The sequence below is a fragment of the Dermacentor variabilis genome, chromosome 6 (assembly GCF_050947875.1).
Source record: "Dermacentor variabilis isolate Ectoservices chromosome 6, ASM5094787v1, whole genome shotgun sequence".
Lineage (NCBI taxonomy): Eukaryota > Metazoa > Arthropoda > Arachnida > Ixodida > Ixodidae > Dermacentor > Dermacentor variabilis.
Genome location: NC_134573.1, coordinates 13,434,467 through 13,450,674, shown reverse-complemented (window position 1 = coordinate 13,450,674; position 16,208 = coordinate 13,434,467). Strand labels below are relative to the sequence as shown.

Sequence of the window (16,208 nt, the reverse complement as noted above, 5' to 3'; positions counted from 1 at the left end):
GGGCGTCGTCCCGATGCACCAACCTCCGAAGGCAGTGCGCAGATGGTGCAAAGGTGACGTAATTAGGAAAAGTATGGCTTCATACGAATCACGTGCACAAGCTCTGGCAGATGCCGCCGGCGTTTGGAGTAGTTATCACTGTCGGGGACAACTGCATAATTCACCTCGGTGATGCAGCGCAAAACTGTGTACGGCCCGAAGTATCTTCGCAGGAGCTTCTCAGATAGCTCCCGCCGACGAATAGGAGTCCAGAAGCACACCTGGTCACCGACGTTGTACGTGACGGGTCTGTGCCGAAAATTGTAGTGTCTGCATGGCATCGTAGTCCTGTTGTTCTTAGACTCGCAGACGCGCAAGCGTCTGGCTTCCTCTGCGCGTTCCGTAAACTCCTCGGCACCAGTCTCGTCGTCAGCGCACCCGTGTGGCAGCATCGCGTTCAACATTCTTGCCACTTCACGGCCGGAAACGAGACCGAAAGGTGTCACGCGTGTTGCCTCTTCGTGAGCCGTGTTATGCGGAAATGTAACGTATGCTAAAATCGCGTCCCAGTTCTTGTGGTCGAGGTCAATGTACATACTCATCACGTCTTCCACAGTCCTATGCAGATGTTCTGTCAGCCCGTTGGTTTGGGGATGATAAGCCGTGATTTTTGGGTGAGAGCCTCCACTTAGTCACAAAACGGTATCCAGAAGCGCAGCCGTGAATGCAGCAGCTCCATCTGTTATGACCACGGCAGGAGCGCCACGCAATAGGACGACGGCTTCGATGAAAAATCGCGCTCCCTCGGCTGCCGTTCCCCGTTCGATAGCACATGTTTCGGTGTATCAAGTAAGGTAATCTGTGACGACGATAATCCATCTATTTGCGGCAGTAGACAGTGAAAACGGACCTAAAAGGTCGATGCCAATTTGTTCGAACGGCTCTTGTGGTATATAAACGGGATGCAGCAGTCCAGCTGGCTTGCCGGGTAGGGCTTTGCGGCGCTGGTAATTCAGGCATGTCTGGATGCAACGTTTCACTATCCCCGCAAGTCTCGGCAAGTAATACTTTAGCCTAATTCTTGATAATGTGCGGGTGTAGCCCCAAGTTACAGGCATGTCGTTGTGACAGGCATGTCGGGCTTTGTCGCGGAGATGTAGGAATGACGAATAGGTAGCTGCTTCCACGAGGTGAAAAATTCTTCTCATTGAGAACGTTGTGGCGCAAGCAAAATGAAGGCTGCCCTCTGGCGAATAACCTCGGCATGCTCCTTGGTCGTCCCTCTAAGTAATCGAAAAGAGGAGCCAGTTCTGCGTCCTTGCATTGTTGGCGTAAAACGGCCACAGTATCTAGCATGCCTTAAAGAGCCACGTCATCGTCGTCATGCACTGCAGTCTCAACAGGAGACCGACAAAGACAGTAAGTGTAAGTGTGTCGTTTCCCCGATTTGTACACAACAGTGAAGTCGAATTCGTGCAGCCGAAGACTCCAGCGCGGAAGCCGACCACCTTGATCTTTTAAGTTAGTCAGTTAGCAAAGTGCCTGATGGTCACTGACAGCGGTGGAACACCGACCAAAGACATATGGGCGAAATTTAAAGACAGTCCATACCCTTGCGCGACATTCCTTTCTTTTTTTTTTGTAGTTGAGTAGTTAGCTGCCTTTCTTGATAGCGTTCTGCGGGCGTAACCAATCACTCTTTCGGTGCCGTCCTGCCGTTGTTCAAGCACTGCGCCATGGCCGACATTACTCGCATTGGTATGAAGAATCGTCAGAGCCTCTTCATCAAAGTGTGCGAGCACGGGAGGCGTCTGGCCCGTAGGCCATGAAATACCCGTTGCTGGTCTTCGCCCCGCACGAAGGGGACATCTTCTCTGGTGATATGTGTTCATGGCTTCGCGATGCGCGAAAATTCCGCATTAAAGCGCCGCTAGTAGGCACGAAGGCCCAGAAAACATTGCACGGCTTTTTATGTGATGGCGCTGCGACATTAACGACAGCAGAGGTTTTATCAGGGTCAGGTCGGACAGCTTTACGACTAACAACGTGACCGAGGAATTGAAGTTCTTCAAAGCCAGAATTGAACTTTTCAGGTTTCAAATTTAGACAAGTTGAGCTAATTGCTTCAAAGACTGTATTTGGTCTGTGTAATTGTTCCTCGAACGTGGCGGAGGAAGTAATCACGTCGTCGAGGTGCACCAGGGCGGTTTGCCATTTCAGGCCTGAGAATACCGAGACTACGGAGAGTACTGAGAGCTTAGCGCTGACTCTATTAGGAGAGAATTTTATTGAAATTTGCACATAGACCCGCAACAGAATTTTCACGCACTACTGAGAAGCTCTCACTCCACTAAGGAAGACACCTCGTGAGGGCACGCTTTGCCAACGAATCAGGACCTTGTGCTCGGAACTGCCGGACGTAGGCATTGAGGTGCGAGTGGACTGGGTTCCGGGACACGCTGGCAGTGCGGTAATTTGTATGCTTATGCGTTCACGATTGTGTGCGACCGCTCCTAACCGCGGACATTCGTCCCTATCGCAACACCAGAACCAGACCTTGTTGAAATGAAGGCCGCTCAAGCATACCGACACATTCTGAGAAAGCTCATACCTACGAACCCTGAAACCTTTACCGGAAGGTCAGCCTAGTGGGGTGCAGGTGTTGATACAGAATATCCGCGCTGGAGCCACACTAACAGATGACGTAATCGCAAGATGGCGAACATATAGACCGAGAATAAGACGCCTGCCCGACATACAAATGACAGAAAAGAAAAAGGAAAACGCAGTTTTGCCCGAAATGCAAAGCACAGATTGCGATAGAAAATTAGCTGAGCGCTATACGAAGTAAGGACAGTAGTTTTATCGGCCGTCTAAAGTTGTAAACATAGGCATACCAACTAAATTAATGCGCGCACAACCAAATATGAATACATCTTACTCGATGACTGCGGAAACTCGCTGTGAAAACGCTGCTGTGAGGAAGCGCGGCAGCAGCAGCGAGCGAACTGACCTTCGCCCTGTCACTCGCATAATTGGGAACTTATTCGCGACAACGCATCGCACGGTGGACTCTGTACCCGTTACAGATGGCTTTCAATATACAGCGGCCTGGGCGGGCGCACGGGGCCGCCAGCGCCTGAAGTCCCTTGGATAATATGAAAGTATCGCCACTCTTTGAACTCTGCCACCGCCGCGCGGCCTCTTAGCTTCCTCCTTGCCCCTTGCTCATCCCTTCCATGGGAACCAGTTTTGCGCCCATTTTCCTGCACGACGATTGGTCTCTTTGCCATTGGCCTTGGAAACGTGGGGATATTAAGTTTTGCTTGTGTTTTTCTTTTTTGTTGGTGCCATTTTTCTTCTCAGCTCGGCTGGCTCGGCGCAGCGAACGTTGCACACTGTGTTTCCTGCGATGTTGTGCTAGCACTATGGCTTGGTGTAGAACATATAACTGCAGCAAGAAGCCTGAATATTGTTATCCAGTTTTAACAATAACAATATTTGGGGTTTTACGTGCCAAAATCACTTTCTGTGTTATCCAATTTTGAAGACACCACAAGGAAAGCGCGACGGCTTGTACAAGAAGCAGTGGCTGCACAACATCGGCCGAAAGAACATTGTTCCGATTAAAAACAGTGTTGTTTGCTAGGTAAGGCGCCTTTCTTATTGCTCATATCAAAGCATCCCCTAATGCATCAATTTTTTTTTAAGTTCCTCCGGCCGGCTCATCAGCGTTTTTCCTGGGGCATGTACATTGCATAAAAATGGATTGGTCCTCACTACGCTAAATATTTTGCTGGGACTCATCGCCCCGCCCGTCGTCAGCTGTTATTCAGTCAGAAATGCAGCACTATACACTTTAAGAAAGATTCCGGGAAAAAACGGGGGTAACTGGACAGTTAGTCCTAAAAAGGGATCTTTCCTCCCTCAAGGGATTAACTGCAGGAATGTGCGTGCCGTGTGCAAATTTCGAAGAGCAAGCCTTTAATCCCTGGTCGGAAAGAGAGCAATGGGAGGACGAACAACACTAGTTACGCCCCACACACTCCGCAGTTTTCGTCCGTGTCGTGGAGTTCAATTCAATTCAATTCAGCTTTATTCAACATCTGTCAAATGTTTTGTCAAAATTTCAAAAGTGTTGAGGTCAAATCAGTATTGTCTATACATCGTGAATACTTGAATCGTGCATCGTGATTAGTGCACTGTCTACTCAACTACATGCAAAGCAGCAGTCTTCGAGAGAAAATTGTGTGAAATTTAAACTGTGGAACGTGAAGGGCCATGCACTTCATGTGCACGCCATAAGTGAACGATACACAATGAATGCAAAGTCCTTCATTGACTGCTAGTTATATTGGTCAATAGTACCTAAGTTCCTACCGTTCCAAGGAGATTGCCAACTTAACTCAAGTGATGTGTAATTGAAACGGGGCACGCTAAGCGTCAGAGAAGTTGACCTTCTGTGTCGCCTTGGGTGCGCCGTTCGCGCTCGATACACGTAGATCACGTAATGTCCCAGTTGAAATAGCCCTAATAATTATCGGGCGCATTAATTTTTGCATTCGTTTATGGTTGCAAGTAGACGCAACGTCATATTCCACCCGCCTATCATACACAAAATGCCGAATCTCTTTTATATTGCCGCTCCTGCGTTCGGATGCTTAACTTTGTCTCAGTCCGATCAACCGACCTACCTTGCTTTCTGAGATACCGACCCGTCAAGCTTTGATTGATGAACACCACCACGCTTCTGCGAAAGTTATCACCGAAATTGTATTCGAGCAGCGCATTCGTGACTCACAAGAGTGACACCGTGTCTCAATTTAAAAACCTCTTTCGGTGCTTTTCAGTGATGTTTCTGGAGGCAAGGATACCAAATTTCTACAGTACGTTGCGTTTGTAATAACTCCTCTAACTGATGAAGACTGTGCAGTCATCAGTGGTTAGATTACTAAACAGGAGGTAGAGGTTGCCGTTGATCAGTTACCCGTGTAAAAAACTCCCGGTCATGATGGCATTTCACGTGAAGCGTATAAATTCTTTAAGTCCATTCTTACGCCGTTTCTACTGACGATATTTTTGATGAGTGTTGAATTAGAGGTTTTAGCACGGTCTTCCAAAAAAAAAGCCACACAGTGTTAATACCTAGAAGTACTGGCAGAGAAAAATTACGTTCTCTTGAGGGTTATGGACCGATTACACTGTCAAACGTTGACTACAAAATTTTTGCTACATTTTTGTCAAATCGTTTGCACGTAGTGATTTCAATTCTGATTGGTCGTCATTAAACATGTGGTATCAAAGGCTGTTCGATACAAACTAACACACGCCTGTTCGTATAGTTCTAGAGTGCTGTTCCACTTTTTATGAGCAACTTGCTTTGCTTCAGATTGACCTTGCAAAAGCATTTGATCGGGTCTGGCATTCCTTTTATTTTCTTTCTTAGAACACACTAATATTGCATCCACAGAGCTTAATGGCGTTCGAAATTGTTATAGTCTTTGTACAACTCGCTTCGTTGCCAATGGTAACCTTTCAAATCTCGTCCACATCCTTTCTTCCGTAAAATAAAGATGTCCTATGACTCCGTTCCTTTTCGCCCTTTACATAGAATCACTCTAAGCATTTTGAACTGCATCAATGTTCACGGTTTTATTATACGTGGTAATGAGGTAAAAGTGCATATGCCCATTATATCGTGTTCTTCGATTATATCGATTATATCCCAGTTTGGTACTGTCTCTGGTGCACAGATGAATAGCTCATTACCACCATCACATTATGCCTGCACTGAATTGTCTTGTGCGCCCCTTTAATGTATGGGAGGTTCACTACATTCCTACAAGATAAGTGCACACTACTAGAGAGAGAGAGCGCGTTCCAGTCTTCCAAGTGCTACATAAATACCTTTGTCCCGCACCGTCGTTCAATATTTGGAAGAGCAGAAGCCTGAAATAGGTCTTGACAACCAAATTTTTCTATGTCTTGCAGGTTCATCACTGCGCAACGTTTTACATTCAACGTTTTCACAGGATTTTTTCAACATTTATGCGATCTTCCAGTTTTTAACCTATGAGACGCGACATTTCTCAACCAGTGAATGCTGGAGTGTTAGAGTTGGTGCATTTGTATCTGCGAAAACTAGAATTGCGCTTTCCCTTTTTCGGGATAGCTTTTATACGATATTAGGAGCCATCTTGCAGGGTAACTTGGATCATGTCCTGCCAGAATTGCTATTGTGCTCAAATTTTTTTCTAGACCTTGTTTATGGGGGTTCATGCGTGAGGTTTATTTTAGAGCGAAGCTGTATAATACGGCCAGCCAATTCCTCCGTCTGTCGGCCGCATATATGGCGAAAGCTTCTCCTGCCCAACTCCACCCGCATGCGCGAAAAGAAAAAGAGAGAAAGAGATGCGCGCGATTAGCCAACACCACCTTATATCACAAGGCCTGTTTGCTCCGATCCATTACGTCACGCTACCTGACCCGAAATTTTCGCTCACAAGCTGTCGTGATGAAAGCGATGACGTCAAGATCACTGTTTCCTACTCTGGAGCATCCCCATTAGATTCTATGGCAGTCGGGCCAGGTACCATGGCGTCATGGATCGGAGTGAAAAGGCCTTGTGCTATCTGGGAGTTGTTGGATCAGCTGGACCAGTAGTGACGTCATTGCTTTCCATCGCAGCTGAGCGGCCAAGCAGTAGTTTCTTTCCAGCTGCGAAGCGGGTAGGACACGAGTTATACGTACTCCTCAGGAGCAGATAGCTTTCGATTAGCAACGCCGCGAGCACAACCGGGAACGAGCTCGTCTACGCCGTGCCGGTGGTGCGACCCGGGCACACTAACAAGCTCTGTCTGTCTGTCTGTCTGTCTGTCTGTCCGTCTACATCGTATTACGAGGACATGATGTATTTGGAAGGGTGCGCAATATGCCAGTTTCACTTTCTACAAAACTTTTTTTTACATATTACACACTGAAACTTTGCCAGTTAGAACATGGCTTCGGAAAAAGAACATCATTTTCGTTTCCCCAATTAAATATCGCCTTTGTGACGTGCCTGAAACTATTGAACACTGCTTTATTGATTGTACAGATACCATTTATTCTGGGATGTTATACATAGAAATTTGCAAAATTATTTTCATCAAGATTATCAGAGTATCCGGTATCTTGTTCCGTGAGATGATGTACAAAATGATATGTTTTTACTGATAGACTTGCATAGGCAATGGAAAACTCGTATGCAAGACCGAAAAGCAAAAAGAACAATATCCTCAAAATTGCCTTTCGCTTAAATGATTACGCAATTAAAGGATGTTTACGATCAAGGTCAGTTGAATAGGTATCAACTTTTGATTAGGTGTTTAACTTCCCTTTTCAAGTTTTTGCTGTGATGGAAGATGTTGCTTTGGGTGACGTTTTCTTTGTATGTACTGCTCGTATATCTCCGATCGCTCATGACCACCTGGTGCTCCTAATAATGTAAATACTTCCTGTTCATACGTAATTTTATTAATTGTAATAAATATCACGTTTAAAAAAGAAGGCATGCCATGGTGAAGTAGGTAGAGTACCTAACTTGTGAGCGTGAGGGCGTGAGTTTGAATCATACTTTCGGGCACTTTTTCTTTTCTTTTCCAACTCAGTGATTTTTATAAGGGTATAAATGGGGGCTCATTTCGTTAATTCCATCTTTGAGGAGCATCGCAAAGAATGAAAGTTCCGCCCTTGAGGAGCCTCGAAAAAGTGCAGCTGTTAACCCTCAAAGGAGTAACTGCATTGGGAGTAACAGTTCACGCCTTCCTACTTAACACCGTAAGAGGAGGAATAGTTGTGGCAGATAATTTCTTTCCCTATACGAGTAACCTCAATACCCCATTTCCTCCTTTTCTTAGAGTGTAGGTTCTATTTTCCACTGTGAACAATTATGTGTGAAGATGCAGCCTCTTGATCACGCTTTTCGTTATTGTTAGGATCAGGTGCCTATTTTAATGAAAATAGAAATAGCAGCTTCAACAGACGCTTTCTTTCCAGCTAACTTCGATGTGTGTACCAGTAACTTAGAAACAACGCATCCAAGCTCTGAAAAAATTATTGGCACTGTAAGGAAGAACTGTGCCGTGCAGAGCCCCGCAGCCGGATCGCCAGTGCTAGTGAGGTGGGGCTCGGGCTAGACGCTGTTCCTGGTGTGACTGGCTAAGCCTACACTGTTGTGTCTTCCTGTCGGCGTCCTTCGTGTCGTCCACAGCCGTGTCGGACTTCCTTGGCATAATTGGTAGAAGTTTGCTGGGTCTCCTGTAATCCTGTAATTGCGCAGCCGGACTCTCCCTGCCATCATGACCACCAAAAGCGCCACAAGCTTACCACCAGCTGCTCCGCACTCCTCCGTATGCCCCGGCACTCTCCGTCAGCGGGACCCTCCCATCTTCAGCGGCACTGAGGACCACGACGTTGATGACTGGCTCTCATCATACGAACGCGTCAGTCTGAACAACAAATGGGATGACATCACGAAATTGACCACCGTCCCTTTTTACCTCACCGGAATTGCCCACTTGTGGTTTCGGAACCACGAAAGTGAAGTTCCAAGCTGGACGGTGTTCAAGACAAAGTTCAGCGAGGTCTTCGGCCGCCCTGCTGTTCAAAAGCTTCGTGCCGAACAGCGTCTGCAGTCGCACTCTCAGCAGCCTGGTGAGACCTTTACCAGCTAGATCGAAGATGTCGTCGATCTCTGTCAACGCGTCGATGCATCCACGACTGACGGCAATAAAATCAAGCATATAATGAAGGGTATCGACGAGGATGCGTTTCAGATGCTCATTTCAAATAGCCCCTCTACTGTTGCCCAAGTTATTGAACTGTGCCAAAGCTATGACGAGCTCTGCCGTCAACGCATCCTTACGCGCCGTCCTGTTCCCCGTCAGGAATCATTGTGTGGCTTGCCCTCTCCTTTTCCCGATTCCGCCTTCCTCTCGCAAATCAAGCTTTCGTCCGGGAAGAAGTTGCTCGCCAGCTCTCCCTCATCTCCAACCCGCCGGAGCCAAGTTCGTCCCTTAGTCGGACCCTATGACACGTTATAGCAGAACAAGTGTCCGAGGTCCTTCCTCTGGAACGGACGCCTCATTTCACCGCCACATTGACTTACGCCGACGCTGTCTCACAACCACGACCGCCGACCTCCCGGGCTCCGCTTCCGATGCCTAGCCCTGTTTTTACCCCCACGCCGCCACGACCTCCAGCCCATCGAGTAATTAATCCCGGGCACACAGCGGAAAATCGGCCCATATGCTATTCGTGCGGTATTCCCGGACACGTTTCACGCCTGTGCCGCCGCCGTCCACTTCATGCACGTGACGACCCACGCACAGCCGCGTACGACCATCTGTTCTCTTACCAGACCGCGATTTACCCTTTCCCCGCCCAAGCCTTCGCCCAGTTTCCGACCGCCGTCCTCCTTCCGCCGAAAGCCTTGAGCCGGTGGCTGCGTGCACCGCCAGACTTGAAATTCAAGGAGTGCTTAAGCAGTAGAGTTCGTCGTTTTGCCCCACTGTTCCCACGATGTTATTTTAGGTTGGGACTCTCTCCCGTCACCAAGCTGTGGTTGATGGCTCTCGTGCAGAAGTCGCCTTCTCTTCGCATGGCACTGCCATATCTGATGACGTTTCGCTTTCCTGCACCAAGTTGTCCCTCACTGACGACATCCAGATACCTCCGCACGCATCCGTTCTGGCACTTCCGTTCTGTTCCGTTGTTCCGCATTCTGTTCCGTTGCCTCCGACTCTACCGTACTCTTCACACCGTCACTGTCTTCCTTCATCGCCACCTCTCACACCACACCCAACTGCGCTACATGGCCTTCAAGCTGGTGCGACTCACCTTCCTGTACCCAACCACTTCCCATTCCCGATTACGTTGCTTCGCCGTGAATCTCTCGGCACTGTGGAGCCTGACACCATTACCATGTTGGATGTTCCTATTGGATCATCAGAGGTCAACACCCTCTACTGTAGTCCCGTAACTGCCACATCGCTTGAAGTCGTTTTCAGTTACGTCATCGACAACGCCTTAAACCCCACGCAACGCCATGACCTTCTCCGTCTCCTCGAGAAATTTCGCCCTGCATTTGACAGCCATAACACTTCTCGGGGCGGAACGACGACTGTATGTCACCGGATTGACACCGGTTCTCACTCACCGCTACGGCAGCGACCATACCACGTATAGTCGACAGAACGACGCGTATTTGATGAGCAAGTAGGAGACATGCTAAAGCGTGGTGTCATTGAACCGTCCGACAGCCCATGGGCATCGCCAATTGTTTTACTTAAAAAGAAGGATGGCTTGATCCGCTTTTGCGTGGATTACCGTCGCCTAAACAAAATAACCCGAAAGGATGTTTAGCCATTGCCATGGATCGACGACGCCCTAGACTGCTTACGACGGGCTTTTCTCCTTTCTTTCTTTTATATGGCCGCGCACAATCATTTCCCATTGACACGATTCTTCCTTACCTTCCCGAAGCAACTCTCCTAATAACTTCTTGAATAATATGTTTCTACCACCACCATCCGGACTTATCAGAGGGTACACCGGTTTCCGAAGCCGCAGAAGAATGCAAGAAGAATGTCGGCAACTAGCTCGCTCCCTTGCAACGCAAGAACAAGCGCTATGGAAATTTCGTCACGACGGGCGCCACCACCACGAGTTTTCGCCTGACACTCTTGTTTGGTTGTGGGTGCCTCCTACTTCGACACCGGGTGTCTCCTCCAAGTTTGTATCCAGATACCGTGGCCCCTACCGGGTTCTACAGCAAACTTCTCCGGAGAACTACGTCATCGAACCTCTGACGCCCCACGGACCTGCGTCGCCGAGGCTGCGAAACTGTGCACGTAGATCGGCTCAAGCCGTGTCACGAGCCCTTCGTCCTCACGACGCCTTGAAAAGTGGTTCTTGTGGGGAAGGAGAAAAGGCTAGCGCTGTTTTCTGCAACCCATGCGGGAGCACGGCTCAGCGCCAGCAAAGTGGAGGGGATGGGGTAGGCCTGCTGTGCGGCTCCACCTTCAGCGAGGGGGGAAGTTGTAAGGAAGAAGTGTGTTGTGCAGAGCTCCGCAGCTGGATCGCCAGTGCTACTGAAGTGGGGCTCGGGCTAGACGCTGTAGCTAGTGTGACTGGCTAAGCCTACGCTGTTGTGTCTTCCTGTCGGTGCCTTTCGTGTCGTCCACAGCCGTGTCGGACTTCCTTGCCATAGCACGTATATAACCGTGGCACTGCGGCTGATGAGCGCTAGCTAGTCTACAAGAAGTTTATAATGCGTAGCCATTCCTTGGGGATTACCCCAATCCCATCCTGCGAAAAGTGTAATGTTTTGTATCTGCATAAAAATGCGTAATTTCCAAACTTCAGACATTTATATATTACAATAATGTAAATCTATATGATTAATTGCTTTATAGGGGATAAGAACCATTTTCCGCCCCCCCAAAAAAAATAAATAACAAGAGAATTTCCCTTGAGGCACATAGGCCTCCTTCAAAAATGCATAGAGAAGCTTAAAGTAGAGATGAGACAACTGAAATTTGGGTTTGGGGCCACTTGAAGTTTAGATGTGGTTCAACTTAAATTTTACTACGGGCCAACTTGAAATTTGGGATTGAGCCAACTGAAGTTTGAGAGTGGGCCAACTTACACTTAAGGGTTAGCCGCCTTGAAATTTGGACATGGGCCAACTTAAATTTGGGCATAAGACAAGTAAAACCTGTGGCTGGTCCAACTTGAAGTTTCGATGTGGTCCAACTTCAATTTGGGTGTAGGCCGACTTAAAGTTTGGGGTGGGCAAAGTGAAAGTTGGGCGTATGCTTAGTATACTTAGACAACTCCAGTCAAGTCTGCATTATTTTCCGTTCTTGAAATTTCTTTGAATTGGGCTCGTACGAACACATTAGTAGGTGACGATTATTATTTAGTTTTCTCACGGACACAGGCAATGTGTCCGTGATACACATTGGCAACACAGGCTTCACACAGACACAGGCAACACAGGCTTCACGTGATCGCGCATGCTTGGTCCCACTGAAACGCCACAACCGCCCTATTTAGTTTCACATTGAGCTACATAACTACTTTCATATTGATGAACGAATGAAGCACTCGCCACTAATTCATTATAAGAAGGCACGCTGAATGAAACAGCTGCGGTGCACGTGCGCGCGAGAAATAAATGCCAAATGCAGTGGGATGTGCCCCAAGCAATGCTAGATCAAATGCACAAAGTAAATCATCTTATTATGTGGCAGAAAAAATGTCGCGAGTGCAGAACTCGCCTCAAATCTCCTTTTCTATCAGTGTGCTTCATTCATACGGCTTTAAAAAAATCTGCCCAATAACCTTACCTTCAGCATTCCCGATGCCACTATCACCGTTTTTCAAACTTTCTACACCACTTCGGCGCGCAACTGGCCAAAAATCCTGCGCCTCCATCGAATATTGCAGCCTGTCCGCGGAAGGCAAGCAAAAAGACCGTGCCGTGCGTAGCGCGCGCAGCTGGAAAATTTAGGATGAAAGCGCCTGTGTAGAGGAGAGTGTCGCTACTTTCAAATTATCGAGGCGATTTACCCGGGCCACCCGGAGTGCCCCCAATCCCTTGCCCACCCCAGGGGCCTTGCGCGCGAGGAAGATGGCGCGCTTCCTCCCCGTCTTCCTTCCTTTCATGCACGAGATTGAGACGCCATCGCCGGCTCCCTTTAGCATGCTTTGAATCGCACATACAGCATACGGCATGAGGGGACAATTTTATCGCCCTTGGACTTTATACGGAAACTAACGACGACGCCTTCGGCTGAATTGTGCTTGGAGTGTCCATATGATTGCTGTTGCAGTAATTAATTATTCCCGTTCCCGCATATGTAGCCGGCTATGAAATCTACGCAGCCTTAAATGACTCAACTGCACCAGATGGCGTTGGTGACACTGGACAAGGATCTTCCGTCGCGCAGCAGCACTGCTAACTTGTAAAAGTACTTGACATAGGTCGTCTTGTGTTTCCTGTCATGTGCATCATAATTACCGTAACCCATAGCTACGCTGTATACAACAGCTGTAAAAAAAACTACTTTTTCTAAGGTAACAAATCATCGGCCACTTGTTGCGCATCCATCTTAGGAACCGCTTGCCCCCGAAGCCTTGTTATTTCGACTTATGTGAAGAAGGGCACACAATAGTAAGGGACGCACAGGCGAAGTCATGATGATGCATGTAATACGGTGCAGCGCGAAAATTTCCTAAACATACTTTGTTGTGTGACGTAGTAGTTGTGCGGAAGCCCGCCAGGTGGAGAGAAGTAATTAATAAAGGGAAAATCAGACATCCACCTGTTCGTAGCAACACCCTTTGTAGCAATTGCTACGAACGGGTGGATGTCTAATTTTCCCTTTATTAAATTGTTGTCACATGAATGACAGCATTTGACGCCAACAACAAATCAAAGGAAAGAAGAAACGCTCCATAAAAAGGGCAGATCCACGATTCTTAAATATCCAGTGTGCACACTGTGATCACGCATTTCGTAAGATAACTTTTTGTTCAGTTCGATGTTTTCAATTACTTTTGTTGTTCATTTTCCTGCTTTTGAATAACGTGGTGTTTAAATGTGTGATGCGTAAATAAATACTGCCATAACCAATTTGGCCTAAACGTCTTCTGCGAGCCATACTTTCAGCTATGCCCAATAGAAACGCACGCCAGCTAGGCTAAAACTTGCACTACCCTTAAGAAAATATGAGATGGCTTTCAGATGAAATTCTCAATGAGTTTTGACATCGCAGCCATTAGACTTTCTGATCAGTTCCCTTGGAATTTTCTTATGTATTCCTAGTGCCATTCTAAATCATGTTGGCCACCGTCTTTCTGCTGAATTCTTTGATGAGTATTTTTTCTGATGACTTTCTCGTGTATTTCTAATGAACCTCAAATGAGCTTAAGTATTAGATTGCTCATGTTCATAGCACTCCTCTTACAAAAGTAGCCACCAAGATTGGTAACATTTTCTGATGTCTCCCAATGGCAGTCAGACCTTATTTAAAGATGTTACCTGTGCTTCACTGTCTTTGGTGTTTAATATATGCAGCCTCTATGTATGTATACATCCAGCGTAGATGCAGATGCTTCCTTGAATGCAGATGCAGGTTAAATGTAAGGAAAAAGTAGTATCCATATGGTTACGGACGCGATATTTTCCTTTCATTTAATCTCGCTGCTTATCACTGCGGAGAGTCTGTTCTTGAGGTGGAGGGTCGTCGTCTTAAAGTGAGTGCACGTGTGCCCTGCATGGTAGAAAGGGCAGATCGACCGCACTGTATCACTTGCTACAGAATGATTTGGATATGTCATAGCTGGTTCTGCGAAAAATTTATGTGATGTCCGGTTACACAAACTTGTTGAGGAAGCATTGTGCGGCCTTTGGGTGCAGCAGTAACTAAAGTAAGCAGAGATTTCGCTTGGCTGTACAAGTGTGCAACGTGGATCAGCTGTGGCGTGAGTGCATCTCACCATCTGTTTACTTGGTATGAAAATGAGAATACGAGTGCTTGTCTGCGGGCAACCCTAGTGCATCCCCGAGACATGCAAGTGCCAGTCGTTATAGAATATTTGCATCAGCTACCGGCATAGCTCTCGTACATTCCAAGCCTACTATGTCACGTCTGTGTTGGCCTCTGCTATAATGGCATATATCCCAATCAAGAAATACACCACACCACGTCTGGTGTTTTTCATCGTTTACATCAGAGTGCTTCTTTTAGAAGGAGGGCACAAGTTCAAAAAGAAATGTATAGAAGCATGATAAGCAATACTTGCATTAAAAATTCAATAAGTGAGCATGGTGATTACTATTCCATGTCACTAGAGAGTGTTCCTTTTTGTCATGCAATCATAATGAGCGTTCACTGACACACGTCCCATTTTTGGATATGGGATTCCTTAATATTTTGTTACATGAATCGGTTGCCATAGGTGAACAAAACAGATGATCAATCTAAATCCGGTGCACAGCTTGCCGTGTCAATGCATGGTGAAGTAGCACGAGCACACTGGTCCATTGAGTGAAATACGGTGCTCTCCTAGGCGCATGCTGAGGCACCGGCCAGTCTGTATGCCCGATGTAGATTGGACGAAATATACGCGTGATCAGAAGAATAGACTACAATACCCCTGACAGACACGAGACAAATTTTGGGTATCTTAACTAAGCAAGCCTCCAATGCTTGGGTGCCATTGTCAATTCACTTATGGACTGCAATGCACATATATTTCCAGCAAAAATAAATTAGGCAGCATATGCACAACAGTTCACAACTGAAATGAGATAGGCAAGAAGGCAAGCGAGGCTTGCTTGGTTAAAGATACCACCAAATTTGTCCAGCGTGTGTCAGACGCAGTGTACTGTATTCCTTTCACATGTGGTCAAATGTAAATAGGGCGGACTGGCCGGTGCCTAAATATGTACCCATGAGATCAACATATCTCACTCAAAAGACCGGTATGCTCGTCTGACTTGGCCCCGCATTGCCGAAATGGGGCTTCAGGCCGGATTACGATTGTTTATGCTTTCACCCATGGTTGAATATTGGCAAGCGAAATCAGCCAGGCACACCACATAAATAACAAGACATATGAGCTAGCCCCCATTATCAGTGCATGAAGAAAGGCGTCCTTTCTAGATTACAAGGAATATAAATTAATATGTGCCTATTTCATTACATTTTTTATGCCAGCACCGTTTATCGCGATATCATGTCTTTGTATTACAACGTCTGCCTTCCCTCTGAAATTGCCTCGAGCACAACACAAGCGCACATCAAGTGCTATTTTCTTTAATCCATCCATCAACTTAAACAGTCAGTTGTTAGCCGAGGTGATGTTGTATGGTCTCCCTTCCCTCCCTGTGTAAATTTTGTCCGGAAAAGTTACATGAGCTGACTGGCAAACTCAAACGGATACTACAACTTTCACCGAGTGGACACGGCTGGTTTTGAGAAATGCACAACAACTGTGATGGGTATTTGTTGGCATCCTGTAGTCTGCGCAAACTAGCTTCGAGACTGCTGCAGTAGACACACTCACAACTGCTACAATGCCTACCAGCATGAATGGGGCAGCTTGCAAAGAATATAAAGAAAGGGAGAGAAAACACAGCAAGCTTACCTGACGACGCCCCACTACTTAAGTAACTG

At 47.0% G+C, this 16,208-nt stretch overlaps 1 protein-coding gene across 1 annotated transcript in view; it reads right to left on the bottom strand.

Moving 5' to 3' along the window:
* LOC142584089 (uncharacterized) overlaps positions 1–16,208 on the bottom strand; it is a 445,388-nt gene that overhangs the window by 258,022 nt on the left and 171,158 nt on the right. The window lies entirely within an intron of this gene.